We start from the raw sequence: 21,682 nt of genomic DNA, 5'->3' as shown, positions 1-21,682 counted from the left end.
AATTCAACAATAGCAAGTTTTACCTTCTTCTCTTCAGAGTAGTTATGACAATCAAACATTAGTTCCACTTTTTTTTCCACTCCAAGTAAGCTTCTGGATCACTTTTTCTTGAAAATGAAGGAATCTTCATCTTGAGGTTTCTCAAGTTTTTGTCAACATAATCATTCATTCTTCCTCTTTGACCACAAATTCTAGCATGCCTAGATCTGCAAGTAGAAGCTCTATCACCAATGTCCTTAGAAACAACATCTTCATCATCATTATTGTGACGGTTATGTTGCCTAGCTCTTTATGTAGGAACTCCACCAACTCGGCTCCTTTGCAATCCAGTAATTGCAACATTTTGTCTCTTCAATCTATCTAAAATCTAACTAAATCTAATTTCCATATGCTCCAAGTCTTGTCTCAAGGCACATTGTTAAATGATTCTCTAGGTCTTGCTTTCTCTCCACTTGTCGCTATTAAAGTAATATGTTGTCACTCAATCACTAAACTCATTAAGGTTAGCTCTTTAAAGAACTTATAATTAAGGCAATTCCATGTAAGCGTTCATTGACTAATTAAAAATTTTCAAGGGTAAAGAATAATGATTATGATAAAGGATAGAATTGAAAGAAAAATGCAACATAGTGGAATTGATAAACTTGAATTGAGTGTAGAATATCTTTTTTTTTTTTTTGCCAGAATTGAATCTAGGCAGATGCCAAAATTGAGTTTAGGAAAAATTTATGAGATTGTAGAATTGAAAGATAAAGATAGAAAGAAATGATGAAAGGAAATTTTCAAAAATTTAATTTAGATAGGTGCTAGAATTGAATCAAGGATAAACATAAAGCAAATGCAGAATTGAAAGTTAGACACTTGAAATAAATGCTGAAAGGAAATTTGCTAAAATTTAATCTAGGCAGAATGTAAAATAAATCAGTGTTGAAAGGAAATTTATTAGAATTTAATCTAGTCAAAATATTTAAAAAAAGCATGCAAAATTGAAAGATAAAGAGCAATAGAAGGAAATGCAATTCTACTTCTACTCTCTTTTGTTTCTTCTCTTTTTTTCTTTTTTTTTTTCTAAATTTTGGCCTCCCCTTCTATTTTTTTCCTTTTCTATTTCTTTTGCCAAAAATCACAATTTTTTTTTATAGCAACAATGTGAATAAAACTTGCTAAGACTGGAATGATAACAATAAGTATCAAAAGATAAACAAAATAGATAAAAGATTCAAGTACAAAAAGAAAAAGAAAACTAATCGATTTAGAAAGATCAAAGCTCTTAAACCAACTGATGTGAACCCAAGAGAAGAAAGTTTTATGAACCCACACCGAATTGAATAAAGAAACAAGGAAAGTATAAATCGATAAGATGGATGAAAAGAATTAGGATCGAAAAGTGCTAAAGGGGGGAGGGGGGTGAATAGCTCTCATGACTTTCACTTTCGTTTTGAGTAAACACGTAGTGGAATAATAAAAATCAAATCGCAAACACCAAAGATTTACTTGGTTCGGAGCCTGTGGTGACTCCTACTCTAAGGCCTGCACATAAGAGTGCTTTCAGTGGGAAAATCACTATAAATTCATAGAATTACAAGTACAATGATTAAATGCAGTAATAGAAATTATATCGACAACTAAGAATAGAGAATTTAAAGCTTTCGATCGTCGGAGTCGAGTTACTACTTTGTTGGATCATCTTGTTAGCAGCACACGGAAGAAGATCATAAGTTTTTGAGCTGTCCTATGCATATGCTCAAACCAGGCTTAAATCGCCCATTGAGGGCGCCTCCAACCTCCACAGGAGGCGCCTTCAGTCCCGAGTCAGCAGCGTTGATATGCCTATTTTTATGTTTCAAATTTTGTGATTTGTTTTTTTGTGTTGTGGATCTTTAAGTTAATTTGATACCAATTTAGTGGTATCAGAGCTGGTATATGATGTCTGTTGTTTCCGAGTTCTGGATTTGTGAGTGTTTCGGTTTTGTGTAATTTGACTCCTCGATGTGACTTTCGAATTTTGGGACCAGGCAGCGGCATGAATCTCCAAGCTATAGGAGGTACGTGGTATATCGTTATCATACACTTCTGTTATTACTTGACTAGTTGTTTATACTACGTATGACTTGTGTTGTGTTAATCATTAGTTAGATCAGGTGGTGATAGGTTGTCTTTTGATGATCTATTAATGGATATAGGACTTGGTGATCTATTGTGTGATATTTAGGGATTTGGTGAATTGTGGTTGGTGATTCCGATTTCAGTGATTTTACGGTTGAATGATCATTTGGATTTTGGATTGTAATTTTGTATGGTGGATACTTGAGTATTTAGGAGGAGAATATGATTGGTTTGTCTCACTAGAGATTTATGATAATAAACTTTCCCACTAGCTATTATCTTTGTGATGGTACGACATAGACGTGCAATGTTGAATCATGATGGAATTTGAGAGATAAGGTGTGGTAATATGTAGCCTTTTTATAGTTTATTAGTGGATTTTACCCACAATTAGATAGACATCAGAGAAGCGTGGTGAACTCATAACCCACATATTCATCTTTTACGATTGGAGAGTGGTATATGAGTATATTGCATGCTGGTTATCTTTGGATGAGGATCCCTGAGTTGAGTAGTAAATTTAGGGACCAAATTTTTATTAGTGGGGGGTGTAAAATACCAAACCAGATAATAATTAAATAATAAGATTAATAGGCGAATAATCAATTGGAATTTTTAAAAATTTCTTAGGAATTTTTCTGAGCTTGTATGGCGTAAGTTAAGGGGATGAATTATTGAGCCAAGGAAAAGTCTGTTTAAGTTACCCGATTTAAACGAGGAAATGTTTAATTTCCTTAAATATTTTCTTTTTCCTTTTCTTTAAAATCCCTCCCGTGCCCTAACCTTAATATCGTCGTTCCTCATCCCCGAGCCCTCTCCCTCTCACGAACTCTTCTCCCTAAAACCCGCCGACCACAACCTCCGGCGAGTTCTCGTTCCCGTGCCCTAAGCCCGACGCCGCCGCCATCCCTCTCCCTCCCATGACCTTGTTGTGCCACCCATCACCGCCGCGCGCGATCAACAGCCGCGGCCGCCTCTCGTGCCGATTCCTTCCCCGTCGAGCTCTCCCTCACGCGATCCAGACAGCCAGCGATCAACAACCGCGGCCACCTCTCGTGCCGATTCCTTCCCCGCCGAGATCTCCCTCACGCGATCCAGACAGCCACGATCATAGCAACCGGCGTCTTCCTTCCCTCGCTCGAGCACCACCACAGTAGCCGCCGGCCTCCTCCCTTCGCGCTATGCCCTAATTGATCCGGCAAGTAGCTTACCTTATGCAACTACGAGATCTGTGAAGTAGAGGATTGGAACCTAGGAGATGTTGGTATGCCTTATATGAGCATGATTGTTTCTTTCCGAGATGTTCTTGTCCGATTTAGGGTTTTCTGCGTTGTTCTTCGCAAAGTTCTGACTCCAGCTCGTGTTATCATCTTCCGGTTTTCCGTGTGATGGTGATTGATTTTGCTTTCTATTCGAGTGCTTGAGGAATCAAATCTTGGTTCGCTTGGTTGTGAAATTTTGCTAGTGCGTACAGTAGGATGGAGTTCGATTTTCTTTGGGAGTTTCCTCGTGGTTTTGTGGTGATCAATTGGCTACGGATGAGCTCGAATTGATTTTCTTTCATGAGAATTGATGTGTCGTGTTTCTGTGTAAGACTTGCTTGTTTAAATGCTTGTTAGAGATGCCGATTGGTGGATCATGTTGCGATTTGGGTTTCTTTCTAAGAAGTTCTAAATTTTGGTTTGAGGTTTTAGTGATATCATCGGGTTGAATTCGTGATTTCCATGAGGTTTGGTTCGAAACTTTTGTGAAGTTGCTTGGAATGTTATTCTGCTGTCTGATATCGTCCACGGATTGTGGTTGGCCTTATTTCCTTATGCTGCTGCTAGAAATTCAGATCTAAAAAGTTGGTATGATTCCTGTTGTTCGATTTTAGGTGCTGATTTGCGAATTTCTTTAGAGTTAGCTGTAGATTTGTGAATGGTTATGATGTTCTGCTTTTCCTTGATGTTCTCGGGTTCATGAACGGAGTCATGCCTACCCAATACGAATGACTAGTTAATGATGTGCACTTGTGGTGCTATTATTAAATTTGGTTTGGGTTTAGCTAGTTGTGGTTTACGCAATTAGTTAAATTGTACCTTATGTGATTTACAGGGCTGTAATTCGAGACGAGCACTTCGACGTGGAGATTGTTTAGCTCGACCTACATTTAAGGCGGGTACTTCTTGCTTTGTTTTCTTTTAGTACTTTGACCTTAGTGCATGAATTATTTTGGATAAGGACTGTTTACCTTGACTCCACTCTTACTTTCCTGCGCTTGATACTTCCACGCAATCTTTGAGAAATTCGTTTCTATATCCATACAGTCTCTTCTTGTTGTCCATGATCCGTAGTAGATACTAAATATCATATTTGTATGCTTTAATTGTTGTTTGTTTATGTACCGTATTGAGCATGATGGCTTCATGTAGTATACCTGTTTCTGCTTATATATATATGATGATTGTTTCTTATTTATGTACGATATTGAGCATGCTGGCTTCATGTAGCATATCTGTTTCTGCTTATATATATATGATGACTGTTGCATTGTTCGCATCATGTCATTGCATGCATGCCGCATCCTCGGCCACTCGAGAGAGTGCTAGCTGGAGTTGATGCTGCTTGTCCTGTCGTGCCGCACTCGGCCACTCGTGTGAGTGGTAGCTGGAGTACGAGCAGCAGGGATCCCGTCGCAGATGTAGCTAGTTAGCTACTATGCAACTGCCCCCTCGGCCACTCGTGTGAATGGTAGCTGGAGTGGTGTACAGTCTGTCACTGACCCGGCCTCTCAACCATACATGGGTCATGGTGCGGAGAGGTGGGCGGGAGTGACCATCCGTGCATACGCTGTTATTATACTTGCTATGGCTGCTGCTATTTATATATGCTGTTATTGCTTACTGCTGTTGTTCACTTGTGTTGATATGCTTACTTATGTTGAGATATACTCTCATTGTAGATGTTTAGATATTGGTTTATTCATTGGAAAGTTATATATACCTTGCTTATTACCTCTATAGTTATGAGCAGTACTGTAGCAGATTAGTGCACCTTTCTGACCTTCTATACCTAGCATAGGATATGGTCTCAGGTATGAGCATTTATTATGGTTCTATTTTAGTATCTGCTATTTCTTTTATGAGACTGTATACTCTTGGCTCACTTTCTAGTGGTATGTTATGTTCATGCACTATCTTTCCTATACCCGTTGAGTTCCAATACTCACCACCTCGCAAATTGGTTTTCTTTCGCCAAGTAGCGTTAGATGATTTATGGATGCTTGGAGAGATGTCGGCTGCCAGTCCGACCCACGTCACACTCGAGGATAGTTTTCTGTTTTATTTTATTATTGTTTGGATGGTATGTTGATTTTGTGTATTTTGCATTTCAATGAGTCGATGTGAATTTTTGGTGTCTAGTCTGGTGGTTGCAGGCATTTTTTTAGTGCCGTTGTTGGTCATGTTTTTCGTGTTGTTTGTGTTTTCTGCTGCGTTTACGTTGTTGTGTGTTTCCTTCCAGCCGTGTAGGCTTATTAAACTGCGTGGTTGTGTATATATATTCCAGCCGTATGTGGTTGATGTATATTTTGTGTAAAATACCGGAAAATAGGCGAATATTAATAAGGGAATTTTCCGGAATTTTTGGAAATTTTCCGGGAATTTTTCGGAGCTTGTATGGACGAGTTAACGGGGACAAAATGGGGCCCGGAAAAGCCTGTTTTGACTACCCTATTTAAAAGAGGAAAAGTTGAATTTCTTAATTCCTTTTTCTTTATTTATTTTCTTTTTCTTTGTTTTTTGTTGTCGCCGTTCACTCCTTCTCCCTGCCGAACTCGCGCTGAGTCTTCTTCCTCAGAGCCCTAACCGCTCGCGGCGATTCTTCATCTCTTCTTTCTCTTCTCTCCCGAGCCGCACTCGACCCTTTTTCCTTCCCTTGTGCCCTAATCTCTCCTCTACTGCCGCACACCTACTTGAGCCTTTTCCACACCGCCGGGCAACGACGATGCCATTCGAGCCTTAGCGCCGACCCCTTTCCCTTGTGCCCTAGCCGAAAAACCAGGTCACCCGACAGATGCCGTCGCCATAGCCGACACCAGTTGCCACTGCCGTCATCGTTCATCCACGCGAGCAGCCGACGCCGAGGGAGTTGATTACAGCCACGGACGCCGTCGTCACTAGGGTTGAGCTGCTGGACTTCCATCGGTCTTGAGGCAGTGTCTCCTTTCATGTTTTAGTGGTGCTGCTCAGATCGTCGGCCGGTAGCTTTCCTCTCTACCGGATTAGGTACCATATCAGCCATTACCAGATTTTCCTCTCTCTGATTTTTATTGCAACCTCCTCACTGTGCCCTAGGCGACGCCTTCTCCTCTTCCGAGCACTGGCAGCCGACCAAGTTTCTTTGCCTAGCCGACATCGCCACTGCCGGCACCGGTTTCTCAATGTCGGCCGCCGTCGCCGTGCCCTAGCACCGCCGCCGACACATCTCCTCACCTCTTGCCTCCGGCCACAGACTGAGCAGTGCCGACCATCACTGGAGACTGCTTGCTTCCGTGCCCTAACATTTCCTTGCTACCCTCTTTGTGCCCTGGTACTGTACTGCCGAACCAACAAGGTGAGTGGGTCGTATTTGGAACATTTGGTTGCATGTTTGATTTCCTTCTGATCTGGTCCGCAGGTGTGGGGTTTCGTGGATCTGGCAGTCGTTGATTTCAACAAATTCCAGCAGTTTCTTGTTCTTGAACAAGGCTGTGATTTGAGGTACGGCATAGGGAGTTGATGCATGATGTAGAGGATTGTTAGATTTGGTAAATACATTGAATTAGATTGGAATTGGATTATTATGATGATGAATATGAAATAGTTTGATTAGGATCTTATCCTATTGGTCGTTGAGATTTTATTTAGCTATTCGTTGAGTTCTAGCTAAATAAATGTACGTATATTGGTGACACAGGATTTTGACGCGAGACGAGTATCTCGGAGTCGGAATTGGACCTTTCTTTTGTCGGAGGCGGGTACTTTTGACTTATTATCTTTGATATGCTTAGTAATGAAATTAACAATTTGCATTAATTGTGTTTTCTTATTTGTTTCGGTTAATCACTGCCCGATACATGTTACCTGCTTGATTGATTGTTTGTTTGCATTTCGGGTTGATACCTATCTGATTTCACATGCTCATGGGTAGTGATGTAACCATGTTTCACATGTTCAGGACCTAGGTTTGATACCTTTTTGATCAGTATGTCTTGATTTGATCTATTCACTATGGTGCACATTGTTATATGTCCAGAGGTTGATTTAGTATATTACCATGTTTAGTGGCATGCACCATTCGCATGATTGCATGCTGAGTGATTGATTGCTCCTTTATTGTCGAGCACTTTGCCAGTTTCATCACTGTTCAGTGCTCCATTGTGACGCTCATGGGTAGCGGGACACAGCGTGGTAGCACGTCAGTTTGGCTCTTTCGGTGCTCCGTTGGTCCGCTCATGGGTAGTGTGACGCAGCGTGTAGCACGTTAGAGATCCCTCCCCGTCACAGTGTACCGGGAGATGAGAGCATGGCGCTCCCCCATTTATGATTTGGGGTAGGAGTACGTATGTACTCCGACAGCATCCCGTCCACTCGGTCACTCATCAGGAGTAGTGATGCAGAGTGCACGGTCGTCACAGCCCTACCCACTCGGTCCCACTGTTGGTTGTGAGCGTCAGGGGTGACCATGACATTGGCATCATATGCATGATGCATTTATTGTTTGTGTTTGTGTTTGTTGCACTTATATGCTGCACATTGCTTGGATACCTTGATTGACATGCATACAGGTCTTCTATACCTTTCGGACTGTTTGTCCTTTTACCGGGTCCTGGTTAGTACAGTTTCTCTCCTGCTTACTTCAGTTTGGTATTTATCTTTATTCATCTGGAGAGTGTACGCATGATTAGTGCTAGGTGTTATTTCTTTACTTTGCATAACAATTGTACCTGCTGAGTGTTGGACTCACCCCGCCTCCATTGTTGATATTTTCAGGTTGATGCTGTCCGGAGGGAGTTCCAGTCGCTAGTCCCCACAGCACGTAGTGCTAGATCCCTGCAGACCTCCAGCTATTTGCTATCGTTTGTATTGTTTTTGATTCTCACTTGACTATATTTGGATTTGGATGTTGAATACTTAGATATTATATAATTTGTTTCGTTGATGGATTTGTCTTCGATTTTATACTACTACATGCCTGCTTGGACGGCAGAAGAGGTAAGAAAAATCGGATTTGGGCTTTACGAGTGTAGTTGAGTAGGGTTGATTTCGAGTCAGAGTATTACTATGTTGTTTATTTTAACCAGAGTGTGACAGCCAGAGGCTGAATACATATATAAACTGTGTGGTGATTGATTTTATTTTCTATTATTATTCCAGCCGCCTGTGGCTGAGGTATATGAGATGTAGAAAAGCTTCAGATTGTCCACCATACAGGGGAGATGCTGCCGAAATTTTCTCGGACAGGGACTCCTCTGGGGGCGTGACAATTTAGTGGTATCAGAGCCAGGTTATACGATCTTTTGTTTTCGTATTTTTGATGTTTGGGATAATCTGATACCAATTTATTTACTTGGTATCAGAGCGCCAAGTTTGACGATACTTGTTGGATTTTTGTATTTTGGATTTTCGAGATTTAACTGATACCAATTTATTGGTATCAGAGCAGGGTTATGATACCTGCTTTTGGTGTTCTAGAGATTTATCGGATACCTGTTGTTGGTATTCTGGGTATTTGGATAGCCAGGTTTGCGAGTCAAACTGGGCATTTTCAGATTTTCGATATGGTTATGTTTCGGATTTCCGTTTCGGATTTATTTGGATTTCAGGCGATATTCTTGTTCGAAATTTTGAGGTCAGAAGTTGGGGATTGGATAGCGATGGAACATCTCCAGACGGCATATAGGTATGATGTTTAATTTTATAGTTTATGATAGGTATTAACATTCTTTATGTAGTACCTGTTTGGTTGTTGTAGCACATATTACCTGTGATGGGTTAGCCATTGAGCATGGTTGATCTTAATAGAGATCAAGGATTATAGTCTTTGGTGATTTTTTTTCATATCATACCATCAGTAGTTTTAGCTTCTGTTACTACTAGTAGGAGATGGAGGCACATACCAGCCTCTGCTATTGTTAGCTGGCTAATGGATGATACCTACATATTCTTGTTGACTTAGCCAGTAGAGTTTTTATACTCATATCTTTTGGATATTAGGGTATCCGATACGATGAAAAATTGGTCATTTGGAGAGTTATCATGTTTGATCATTGTTGAGAATGATTTGAGGTTGAGGGATATTTGGAGATCAGATATTGTGATGTGTTGATTTCTAATGATTTATGAGAGTAAATGTTATGTGGTTGTTTGATGATCTATTAGTGGATAACTATTTTGATGATCTATTATTTGGGTTGTTGTTGATGGTGACATACTGAGTGTCATGTATGATATTCACAGGTTTGATGTTTATAGTTGGTGATCAGATTATAAATCGGGTGCTAGAGAGTTTATGATTTAGAGTGCCTATGAGATTTTAATAAATCTGGTTAGTTGTGGTTAGTTAACAGGATGATAAAATTGATGGTTACTTCCTCTGATATTGGACTATGTTGATAAATAATGATTTGATATTTTGAATGTTAACTTGCTCTCATGGGGAGTAGAGACTTATTCATCTGATATTATGTGGGCGGATATTTTTGAGGATAAAAAAAAAAAAATGAGAGTGTCTTGATGTTTTTTGAATTCTGACTTTATCTTTTGGGTCGTATACCTTTATACATATGATTATTGTGGGTTTCTAGTAGATTATACCCGAGTGGTTAGACATACATGTCTGATTGTTTATTGGAGGTATTTGTCAATTAAAAACTATGTTGTGGAATGTGCACATATGTTTGAGTGTTTTATTGGATGTATCTTATCGATCTAATCTGAGTTGTGATATGTGCAGATGTGTTGGGTGTAATATTTGAGGTATCTTATTTATTATATGATTGTTTTGAGAGTATACTCGTGTCGATTATGATTTGTTGGAAGTATTACGTTGATTATACTCTTGGCATAGGTGTACATATGTCATGTGAGTGTTGTTGAGGTGTATTGTTGATTATACCTATGTTGATATATGCACACGGGTTTGACAGGTATTATTGGATGTATTACACTGATTTGTACCTGTGCTATGAGTGTGTTTGGTGTGTACAAATTGGAGGATTATGTCGATTATACATATGTTGTGTGTGCATGTGTAGTTGTGTACCAGGTGTATGGTGGGTAGCATCAGGATGATTCTACCTAAGTTGAATGTAGAATGCTGAGTGTCTACATTATGTTAATGGTTGTATAACTCTGTCAACTAATTCTCCTATTAGTGGGTGACCAACCCACTAGGATGATGATAGTGTTGACTATGGATTTGATTTGTTTACTAGGTTGTTTATACCTTTGGCTGTCTACAGTGATATGTGGTTGAGTGATCTCGTGCAGCCTCTAGTTGAATAGTTAGGTGCCTTGGACACTTATGGATCGTTTATGGTGGAGCGGAGTTCCCACATATACATATTTCGGATTGCTTGTAGCGGAGCATTGCTCCCATATCTGTTGTAGATACATGTTATAGATTATTTATAGTGGAGTGTTACTCCTACATATTGAGGATTTCTTGTGGTAGAGCGTTGCTCCCACATATGTGGTATTTTCTGTGATGGAGCGTTGCTCTCACACTGGAGGATCTATGCTTAGATGATTTATATCGTTGGTGATCATATTTCAGACTTATTGTCAGGTATGTTATGGTTAGAAATGTCTGTGATACGGACATTATGTGTATTGGTTTTACCATTAGGGCTTGTGGAGCCTTAGATGTTTTCATGGACTAGATGATTTGGGTATCCCTATGATATTGGATCAGAATTCGTTATCGTTATTGACGACGTGGTGTTTTATTCCTGATCTGAGGTGTATCACGCACATCATCTTTGCATAGTTTTAGAGATGTTTCGATGGAAACGTCTAGATGTGAAGATCAGTAGTGCGTATTTTGATTGTCTTCTGTGAGATGTTTGAAACACACGGTCACCAGTAGGAGTATACCGTGGTTCCACAGGAGATCGAGGTTGTTACCGTTGGGAGTAGACGGAGTCTATAGAAGAGGCTCGCAATTTCCTTTGTTTGGCTCGATATTTCCGGAGATACGTTGAGGGTTTCTCACGGATTGCTATGCTACTTACACGCCTGACCAGGAAAGGCGTGAAGTTCACTTGGACTGAGGATTATGAGATAAGCTTCTAGGAGCTGAAGCGGAGACTAGTGTCGGCTCCGATTTTGATTTTTACCTTCTAGAGAGGACGGATATGTCCTCTACACCGACGCATCTATTCAGGGTTTGAGCGCTGTTCTGATGCAGCACGATATGGTAGTCTCCTATGCTTCTCGTCGATTGAAGGAACATGAGAAGAACTACCTTGTACATAATCTGGAGCAAGTCGTCATTATTTTTGCCATGAAGATTTAGCGATATTAGTTATATGGCATTACATTTGAGATTCTCACTGACCATAAGAGTCTCAAATATCTGTTTACTTGGAAGGAACTTAATCTCCGACGGAGGAGATGGATGGAGTTCCTGAAGGATTATGATTGTACCATTAGCTATCACCCGGGGAGAGCTAATGTGGTTGCCGATGCGCTTAGCAGGAAGTCCGGAGGGACTTTAGGTTGCCACCGAGTTGTGGTCACAGACTTGATTTAAGGTTCCTCCGATTTGGTCCTTGAGGGGTAAGGACAGACAGAGTAGGGTACTTTGGTACCATGGGTGCTCAGTCGTTGATCAGGACAGGGATACGAGAGCCATAGGCTGCTGATCAGTATTTGCAGTTTAATTTACAGCCAGATAGCTTCCGGGCAGCAGACCGAGTTCACACGAGACGAGGAGAGTGTTATGCACTACCGAGGCAGATTTTGCGTGCTTCAGTCTCATCCGGTCTTATAGGAGTTACTTCCGGAGGCTCATCGCTCATGATTTGCTGTCCACCCAGGCGGTACCCGTATGTACCAAGATTTGAGATGTTTCTATTGGTGGAACGACATGAAGGACGACATGAAAGGAGACATCGCGGATTTTGTAGCTAGATGTCTTGTCTGTCAGCGAATGAAGGCCGAGCACCAGAGACCTGCCGACTTACTTCGACAGATTCCTATTCCTGAGTGGAAATGGGAACATATTACTATGGACTTTGTGGTGGGATTGCCGAGGACACGACGTGACTATGACGCGATTTGGGTTATCGTTGATCGAGTAACCAAATCTGCACACTTTGTAGCGATCCTGAAGATTAATTCCCTGGATCGATTGGCAGATCTGTATTGTCGAGAGATCATCAGATTACATGGCGTTCCTTTGACTATTATTTCGGATAGAGACCCCCGGTTCACGTCTCGTTTTTGACAGAGACTGCAGCAGACCTTGGGCACGCAGCTCTGTTTCAGTACAACTTTCCATCCGCAGACAGATGGACAGTTAGAGTGGACCATCCAGACTTAAGAGGATCTGCTGAGGTCATGTGTTAAGGATTTCGGAGGCAGTTGGGAGGACCATCTGCCGTTGGTAGAATTTGCTTACAACAACAGCTTTCATTCGGCTATCCAGATGGCACCGTTTGAGGCGTTGTATGGTAGACCTTGTCGTACACCCGTCCTCTGGGATGAGGTTGGAGAGGTCCAGATGTTGGAACCTCATAGAGCTCAGCGTGTGGCAGAGTTGGTCCATACTATCAGACCGAGGATGTTAGAGGCACAAGATCGCCAGAAGTGTTATGCTGATCGGAGACGAAGACCTCTAGCGTTCTCTATTGGCGACCATGTATTTCTGCGAGTTTCACCCACGAAAGGGGTGAAGAGATTTGACCTCAAAGGTAAGCTAGCTCCGCGGTACATTAGCCCTTTCGAGATTTTGGAGAGGGTCTGAGCGGTAGCTTATCGGTTAGCACTACCACCGTACTTGGCAGGCCTCCACGATGTATTACATGTATCTATGCTACGGAGATACGTGCCCGACCCGACGCATGTGTTGGCAGATATTCCAGTTCCAGTTCAGCCTGCCATTACATATGAGGAGGTTCCGGTACGGATTCTCGACCGGAAAGAGCGTCAGTTGCGGAACAAGACTATCCGGCTGGTTAAAGTCGGATGGCAGCATCATTCGGACGAGGAGGCTACTTGAGAGCTTGAGGATACGATCCGAGCTCGATATCCCCATCTTTTTACGTGAGGTATGTGTTTCAGTTTACCGTTCAGCATTTATACTTTCTATATCTGTTGTTAGTACTTGCTGATGGTAGATAACGAAATTTGGGGACCAAATTTTTATTAGTGGGGGAGAATGTAAAATACCGGAAAATAGGCGAATATTAATAAGGGAATTTTTTGAAATTTTTGGAAATTTTCCGGGAATTTTTCGGAGCTCGTATGGACGAGTTAACGGGGACAAAATGGGGCCCGGAAAAGCCTGTTTTGACTACCCTATTTAAAAGAGGAAAAGTTGAATTTCTTAATTCCTTTTTCTTTATTTATTTTCTTTTTCTTTGTTTTTGGTTGTCGCCGTTCACTCCTTCTCCCTGCCGAACTCGCGCCGAGTCTTCTTCCTCAGAGCCCTAACCGCTCGCGGCGATTCTTCATCTCTTCTTTCTCTTCTCTCCCGAGCCGCACTCGACCCTTTTTCCTTCCCTTGTGCCCTAATCTCTCCTCTACTGCCGCACACCTACTTGAGCCTTTTCCACTCCGCCGGGCAACGACGATGCCATTCGAGCCTTAGCGCCGGCCCCTTTCCCTTGTGCCCTAGCCGAAAAACCAGGTCACCCGACAGATGCCGTCGCCATAGCCGACACCAGTTGCCACTGCCGTCATCGTTCATCCACGCGAGCAGCCGACGCCGAGGGAGTTGATTACAGCCACGGACGCCGTCGTCACTAGGGTTGAGCTGCTGGACTTCCATCGGTCTTGAGGCAGTGTCTCCTTTCATGTTTTAGTGGTGCTGCTCAGATCGTCGGCCGGTAGCTTTCCTCTCTGCCGGATTAGGTACCATATCAGCCATTACCAGATTTTCCTCTCTCCGATTTTTATTGCAACCTCCTCACTGTGCCCTAGGCGACGCCTTCTCCTCTTCCGAGCACTAGCAGCCGACCAAGTTTCTTTGCCTAGCCGACATCGCCACTGCCGGCACCGGTTTCTCAATGTCGGCCGCCGTCGCCGTGCCCTAGCACCGCCGCCTACACATCTCCTCACCTCTTGCCTCCGGCCACAGACTGAGCAGTGCCGACCATCACTGGAGACTGCTTGCTTCCGTGCCCTAACATTTCCTTGCTGCCCTCTTTGTGCCCTGGTACTGTACTGCCGAGCCAACAAGGTGAGTGGGTCGTATTTGGAACATTTGGTTGCATGTTTGATTTCCTTCTGATATGGTCCGCAGGTGTGGGGTTTTGTGGATCTGGCAGTCGTTGATTTCAACAAATTCTAGCAGTTTCTTGTTCTTGAACAAGGCTGTGATTTGAGGTACGACATAGGGAGTTGATGCATGATGTAGAGGATTGTTAGATTTGGTAAATACATTGAATTAGGTTGGAATTGGATTATTATGATGATGAATATGAAATAGTTTGATTAGGATCTTATCCTATTGGTCGTTGAGATTTTATTTAGCTATTCGTTGAGTTCTAGCTAAATAAATGTATGTATATTGGTGACACAGGATTTTGACGCGAGACGAGTATCTCGGAGTCGGAATTGGACCTTTCTTTTGTCGGAGGCGGGTACTTTTGACTTATTGTCTTTGATATGCTTAGTAATGAAATTAACAATTTGCATTAATTGTGTTTTCTTATTTGTTTCGGTTAATCACTGCCCGATACATGTTACCTGCTTGATTGATTGTTTGTTTGCATTTCGGGTTGATACCTATCTGATTTCACATGCTCATGGGTAGTGATGTAACCATGTTTCACATGTTCAGGACCTAGGTTTGATACCTTTTTGATCAGTATGTCTTGATTTGATCTATTCACTATGGTGCACATTGTTATATGTCTAGAGGTTGATTTAGTATATTACCATGTTTAGTGACATGCATCATTCGCATGATTGCATGCTGAGTGATTGATTGCTCCTTTATTGTCGAGCACTTTGCCAGTTTCATCACTGTTCAGTGCTCCGTTGTGACGCTCATGGGTAGCGGGACACAGCGTGGTAGCACGTCAGTTTGGCTCTTCCGGTGCTCCGTTGGTCCGCTCATGGGTAGTGTGACGCAGCGTGTAGCACGTTAGAGATCCCTCCCCGTCACAGTGTACCGGGAGATGAGAGCATGGCGCTCCCCCATTTATGATTTGGGGTAGGAGTACGTATGTACTCTGACAGCATCCCGTCCACTCGGTCACTCATCAGGAGTAGTGATGCAGAGTGCACGGTCGTCACAGCCCTACCCACTCGGTCCCACTGTTGTGAGTCGGCTGACTGGCGTCAGGGGTGACCATGACATTGGCATCATATGCATGATGCATTTATTGTTTGTGTTTGTGTTTGTTGCACTTATATGCTGCACATTGCTTGGATACCTTGATTGACATGCATACAGGTCTTCTATACCTTTCGGACTGTTTGTCCTTTTACCGGGTCCTGGTTAGTACAGTTTCTCTCCTGCTTACTTCAGTTTGGTATTTATCTTTATTCATCTGGAGAGTGTACGCATGATTAGTGCTAGGTGTTATTTCTTTACTTTGCATATCAATTGTACCTGCTGAGTGTTGGACTCACCCCGCCTCCATTGTTGATATTTTCAGGTTGATGCTGTCCGGAGGGAGTTCCAGTCGCTAGTCCCCACAGCACGTAGTGCTAGATCCCTGCAGACCTCCAGCTATTTGCTATCGTTTGTATTGTTTTTGATTCTCACTTGACTATATTTGGATTTGGATGTTGAATACTTAGATATTATATAATTTGTTTCGTTGATGGATTTGTCTTCGATTTTATACTACTACATGCCTGCTTGGACGGCAGAAGAGGTAAGAAAAATCGGATTTGGGCTTTACGAGTGTAGTTGAGTAGGGTTGATTTCGAGTCAGAGTATTACTATGTTGTTTATTTTAATAACTGCGTGGTTGTGACAGCCAGAGGCTGAATACATATATAAACTGCGTGGTGATTGATTTTATTTTCTATTATTATTCCAGTCGCCTGTGGCTGAGGTATATGAGATGTAGAAAAGCTTCAGATTGTCCACCATATAGGGGAGATGCTGCCGAAATTTTCTCGGACAGGGACTCCTCTGGGGGCGTGACATTTTGTATGTAGTAATGCTTCAGATTGTCACCCGTACAGGGGAGATGTTGTCAGATTCTTGTCTGGCAAGGACTCCTCTGGGGCGTGACAATCTGTCCAAGGCGCCTTCAACGTCCTTGGAAGGCGCCTTCTGCCCTACTTCCTGCACAGCTGTAGCTAAGGCGCCCGAGGCGCCTCCAACAACCCCGGAGGCATCTCAAACACTGTTCATCCGAGCAAAACATGCTCAATTCGCTTCCTACAAAATACGTTAGTCTAAGAAACCAATCATACCCTGCAAAATAAAGTTAGTACAATATAGACATGAAAAATAAAGCATTTGATAGTCTTCAGACTATCCAATTTTGACTTTGAGTTTCTTGGAAATCCTAGGTCGAACCGACGCCTACTATTTCCTCACTGCGGAACGCGTCCTCACCTACTCCTCTTAGGAGAGTTTACCTGTTGTCAGATTGATCCTCCAAACTAATTGGACCTTTTGTTCAGCGTCCGAAGCTTCCGATCTTCATGCTGGACGTCTGCTCCATGACCTATCCAGACTTTCACCCGGTTCGCGACACCAGGATTTCAACCTAGAGTCCCCGACTCTAGGATTTTGCCGAAGCTCTCGACTCGCCAAGACTTTCTGCTTAGGGTTACCACCCCCTAAAACTTAGGGTTACCACCCCCTAGGGTTTTTCACCTACCTAACCGCAGCTAGGGCTTTTGCCTAAGAATCTTTAGGACTTTCCTGGAATCTCATTCAAACTTGTTAGACAACTAATAACCTAAACTTTGAACCCTTTGTCATTATCAAAACTCAGGTTCGATCGTCTGATGTTTTCCGCACCAACAAAGAATCTTGACCCAATGCTTAAGCAAACACAAACCTTGGTATAGAAGGTAGAAGATGCCACAACCTTGGGATTGAGATTGGTAAGTCCTTGAACGCCACAAAGGCATGACTTGATAAGCTATTTTTCAATGAAGAACCAACAAGTGAGAGCTTCACTATACTTTAGATTGAAATATACCAAAAAATACATGTGTGGTCGTCTCTCTCTTTATTTATAATTATAGGATGACCTAAAAATCCTAAAAGATCAAAAGAAAACTCATTTAGTAATAGTCTAGGTAGACTATTTAGATATTTTGAGCTTATGACACCATTATAATCCAAATAAATGTAGAAATTGAGTCTAAATATTAAACATATCCATGAAACTTAAGTGGCTAATTATGTAGTGCGAAAAAAATGGTTCACGTAAATTTGATTTTATGTTATTATATATATATATATATTGTTGATATGCTGCGCACCACATAGTGCACGACTATGCGCGTGTAGCTTATCAGACTCATTTTTTATTATTATTATTTTTTAAAGATTTTGAATTTTAAAAAATTAATATTTCCTTATATAAATCTCTAATACTAAATATATTCCCTAAACACATTACAATACTCCATAAATACTTAAATTTATTTTATTTTTAATTTTTTTTTTACTAAACACTATAATCCAATTGGAAAGTCTGAACCCAGAGGTAAAATCTTAAAAAAATAACTTGAAAATTATAATCCAATTGGGAAGCATGAACCCTATAAATAAAATCTTAAAAAATATATTTTAATTAATTTTTTAATTCAAAATTAAAAAAAATAAAAACAAAATAAATAAAAATCTATTATTTTTTTAGATTTTGAATTTAAAAAATAAATATTCCCTTATATAAATTCCTAATACATTAATATATCCACTAAACACATTACAATTCTCTGTAAATACTTAAATTTATTTTATTTTAAAATTTTCTTGTTACTAAACACTATAATTCAATTGGGAAACCTGAATCCTAAAGGTAAAATATTTAAAAAAAAATTAGCTTGAAAATTATAACTCAATTAGGAAGCATGAACCTTAGAAAATTTTTTTTAAAAAATATTTTAATTATTTTTTAATTCAAAATTTAAAATAATAATTAAAAAAACTGATATACTGCGCGACGGGCACAGTCTAGCATTGCACAACATATCATATTATATCAATTAAATAACATAAAAATCAATTAATATATATTAAAGGGGTCTAAATAACTAATATATTAAGTAATTAATTAATGAACCCAACCTAATTAACTATCCAACTAACTTCCCCATCCTTTTAAATATATTTCATTGAGAGATCCACTACAAGAAATTTTGGATTCAACAACAGTTTTTTACCATTGTTGTAAGCCCTAAAGAACTGTTGTTAAAAGTTGTGTTGTTAAAAGAGGTACTCAAAGACAATAATTTTTCACCGTTATCGTTTAGCGCGATCAACAACAGTTTAGCAACAGATTTAAACCGTTGTCTTTGGGTAGAATAGACAACAGTTTGATAAGAAATAAAAACGACAACAAAAAAACTATTGTGTTTTCAATAGTTTGACAATAGTTTAAAAAAAATCATTATCTTATATTTAAAAGATAAATTATTTAAATAATTAAAGAATATAGGGATCAATCGAATTCAATAACAACAATAACATTATAAACATACTTCACATTAATAAAAAGTGATAATAACATTAATTACCCATCTTAAACTACAAGATATTGTAACAAAAAATGAGTCATATAAGGATTTAGTTACAAGTAGACTTAATAATAGTTTCTCCAATGAAAACATAAAACATGCAGTATTTGTGACATGCTTCGCCAAACCGATGCCTTTAATGTTCATAATATGACGTGCTTTTTGAAAACAATGCAACATGCTTCACCAAACTCTATTATCTTGTATATAGACACCAAGACTCGACTGCTGCTTATTTGTACAATGCATCCTCCATGAAAAACTAAGGCGTGTCCACTCCAATTCGTTAGATTTCTGAGAAGATAGAAAAACATGGAAAGAGGGAGCAAGTTATTCAAATAAATAGACTTCTACCAACATAATGAATGAGACTCAGAGAACCACATTTCTACCTACAATACCAAAATGGAAATAGTCAAAAGTCATTAAAATAATCAGAGGTATTTTATAGAAATAAATTAGCATTAAAAGTAGATTACAAGGAAGAACATGATCAGCCAAATTTACGCAGCAATTGAAAAAGAAACAACTTTTATTCTCACAAAAGTAGATTACCAGGAATGGAGACCATTCTGTGCAAACCAAAATAGAATGGATACCATTCTATTTTCCAGCGGTGCTCAACAACACTATACATATAAATACAATAGTGCTCAACAACATATTCAATGCTCCCACTTTGTTGAACACTGTGCCGAGGCTAAAGGATTAGGAAAATAACTTATTATGTCATTACATGCAATTTCAAAATATGGAGTCGAACCCGATTGTTCAGTATAATTGCATATTCTAAACTTGATACGAACAAGATACATAATTTTTTAGTATCAATATGGTGACAAGGGGAAGACATATTCAAAGCATTATCTACATACCATTAGTTTAAACATATCCATCAAAGCTTCATTTTGACCAATGAAGAGGTGCATCTAAGTATTAACTGAATCAAGTTAGCCATGTTGAGAACAATTAGCATAGTCTTAGGTGAGCTAATGTATTTGTTGGCCTAAAAAGGGAAAATGCATGATGGAGAATAGCTAAACAAGAATAATGAACAAGCTTGGTACACTAAGATGAATAGCTAAATCCAAGACAATGCTATAATCAGATGCTTTCACACTTACTTCTTGTAGCATTTACGACATGCTATGAATTATCTTCAACTTGCATGTTAAGTCTCCAATAGCTAGAAAAGTCACCAAGTCATTTTCTTGATTGATCATTAAAATCGACTAAACATAATTTTTGGTTGGATCGGATCACCCTACTTAACCAGTATCTAACTGATTTTCTTTATTTATTTGTCAAATTGTTAATGACCAATACACACATTAAAATATTTGATTGAAATAGAAGTACACATACCTTGATTACTTCCCATGTGTACATGCTTTCTTCCTTTCCTTCCTTTGTTCGAATTAAATAATCTTAATGCCCTTTATATATACATTCACATAGTTGATATAGGAGTGTTTTATGACTAACTTAAATGCATAATAAAAAGAATATATGAACTCACATTTCTACAACATATTTCCAATTGAAGTTCTCTTTAGATTATTCATTCATCAAACATAAGCAATAACTTTTTTTCTCAGAAAATTTAAAATTACAAAAAAAAGTCATATATGAACGAGGATGAGGATGAGGATGAGGAATTCAGTAGTAATTTTATAAAATTTCATAAATCTATTTATCATAAACTTTTTGACACCATCCACAAGTTGATAATACTTGGATAGTTTGCATACAAGTTTTAATACAGTGAAAACATGCTTTTACAAACATCAAATTTATAAAACATAATATTTAACTTGATTTACTTATTCAATACAAGTTATCCGTACCCTTGTATCTTCATAAGGAGATGTAGATCCTTCTACTTCTATGTATGCCTTTAAAACATATTCATAAGGGTTTTGGTATCTTAAATAATTTCCATCTCCGTACATTTATGAAATTCAATACTTCCTGTAATGAGAGTAAATGTAATAATAACAAAAAAAAAAGATAAAAACCTTTTTAACTCCCTTTAATTATTTACATGTAACTAAAGCACTTGTGATTTGAGAAATCAAAGCTATTCATGAGAAATCCTTGCTCAACGCTAATGAACCCTCAAATAAGCTTAACATCAAGCACCAAATTGATAAGAAAATAGAACCTTAAGAAAGACAAGATCATACCAGAGAGAAGCTGAGGTTTTTCTAGCTAGAGATGGAACATGAATCTCACATCTTGATGTTTGAAGAACTCAAAGATCTACCTTTGAATCTGTATGAAGAAGAGATAAAAGAGGAAAGGAAGAAGATGATAGCTAGAAAAGAGAGAAGAAAGAGAATCAAATCAGTCAAACAGTGATTTTCGTTAAACAAAAATCCTTTCCCCCAAAAGAAATATATTCATCTCATTAAAAGCCACATGCCATATCGATTGAATGGATCCACACCAGCACAAGAGCCACCATGCATGACTTAGGAGACAATTATCCATGAATTTATACCTCAAAAAGCACCCTTTAATTTTTCTCCATGGAAACAAAAAGACAAAGTGAACAAAAAGGGAGAATCAGAGCAAGTAATGAAGATCGAGAAAGAGAAACACCTGACAGCTCTTCGACCAAGAGAGCACAAGCACGAGCACGAGGAAGAGGTGGAGGAGGC

This window comes from Zingiber officinale, chromosome 1B, assembly GCF_018446385.1.
Source record: "Zingiber officinale cultivar Zhangliang chromosome 1B, Zo_v1.1, whole genome shotgun sequence".
NCBI classification, from domain to species: Eukaryota; Viridiplantae; Streptophyta; class Magnoliopsida; order Zingiberales; family Zingiberaceae; genus Zingiber; species Zingiber officinale.
Note: the sequence above shows the minus strand (reverse complement) of the source record.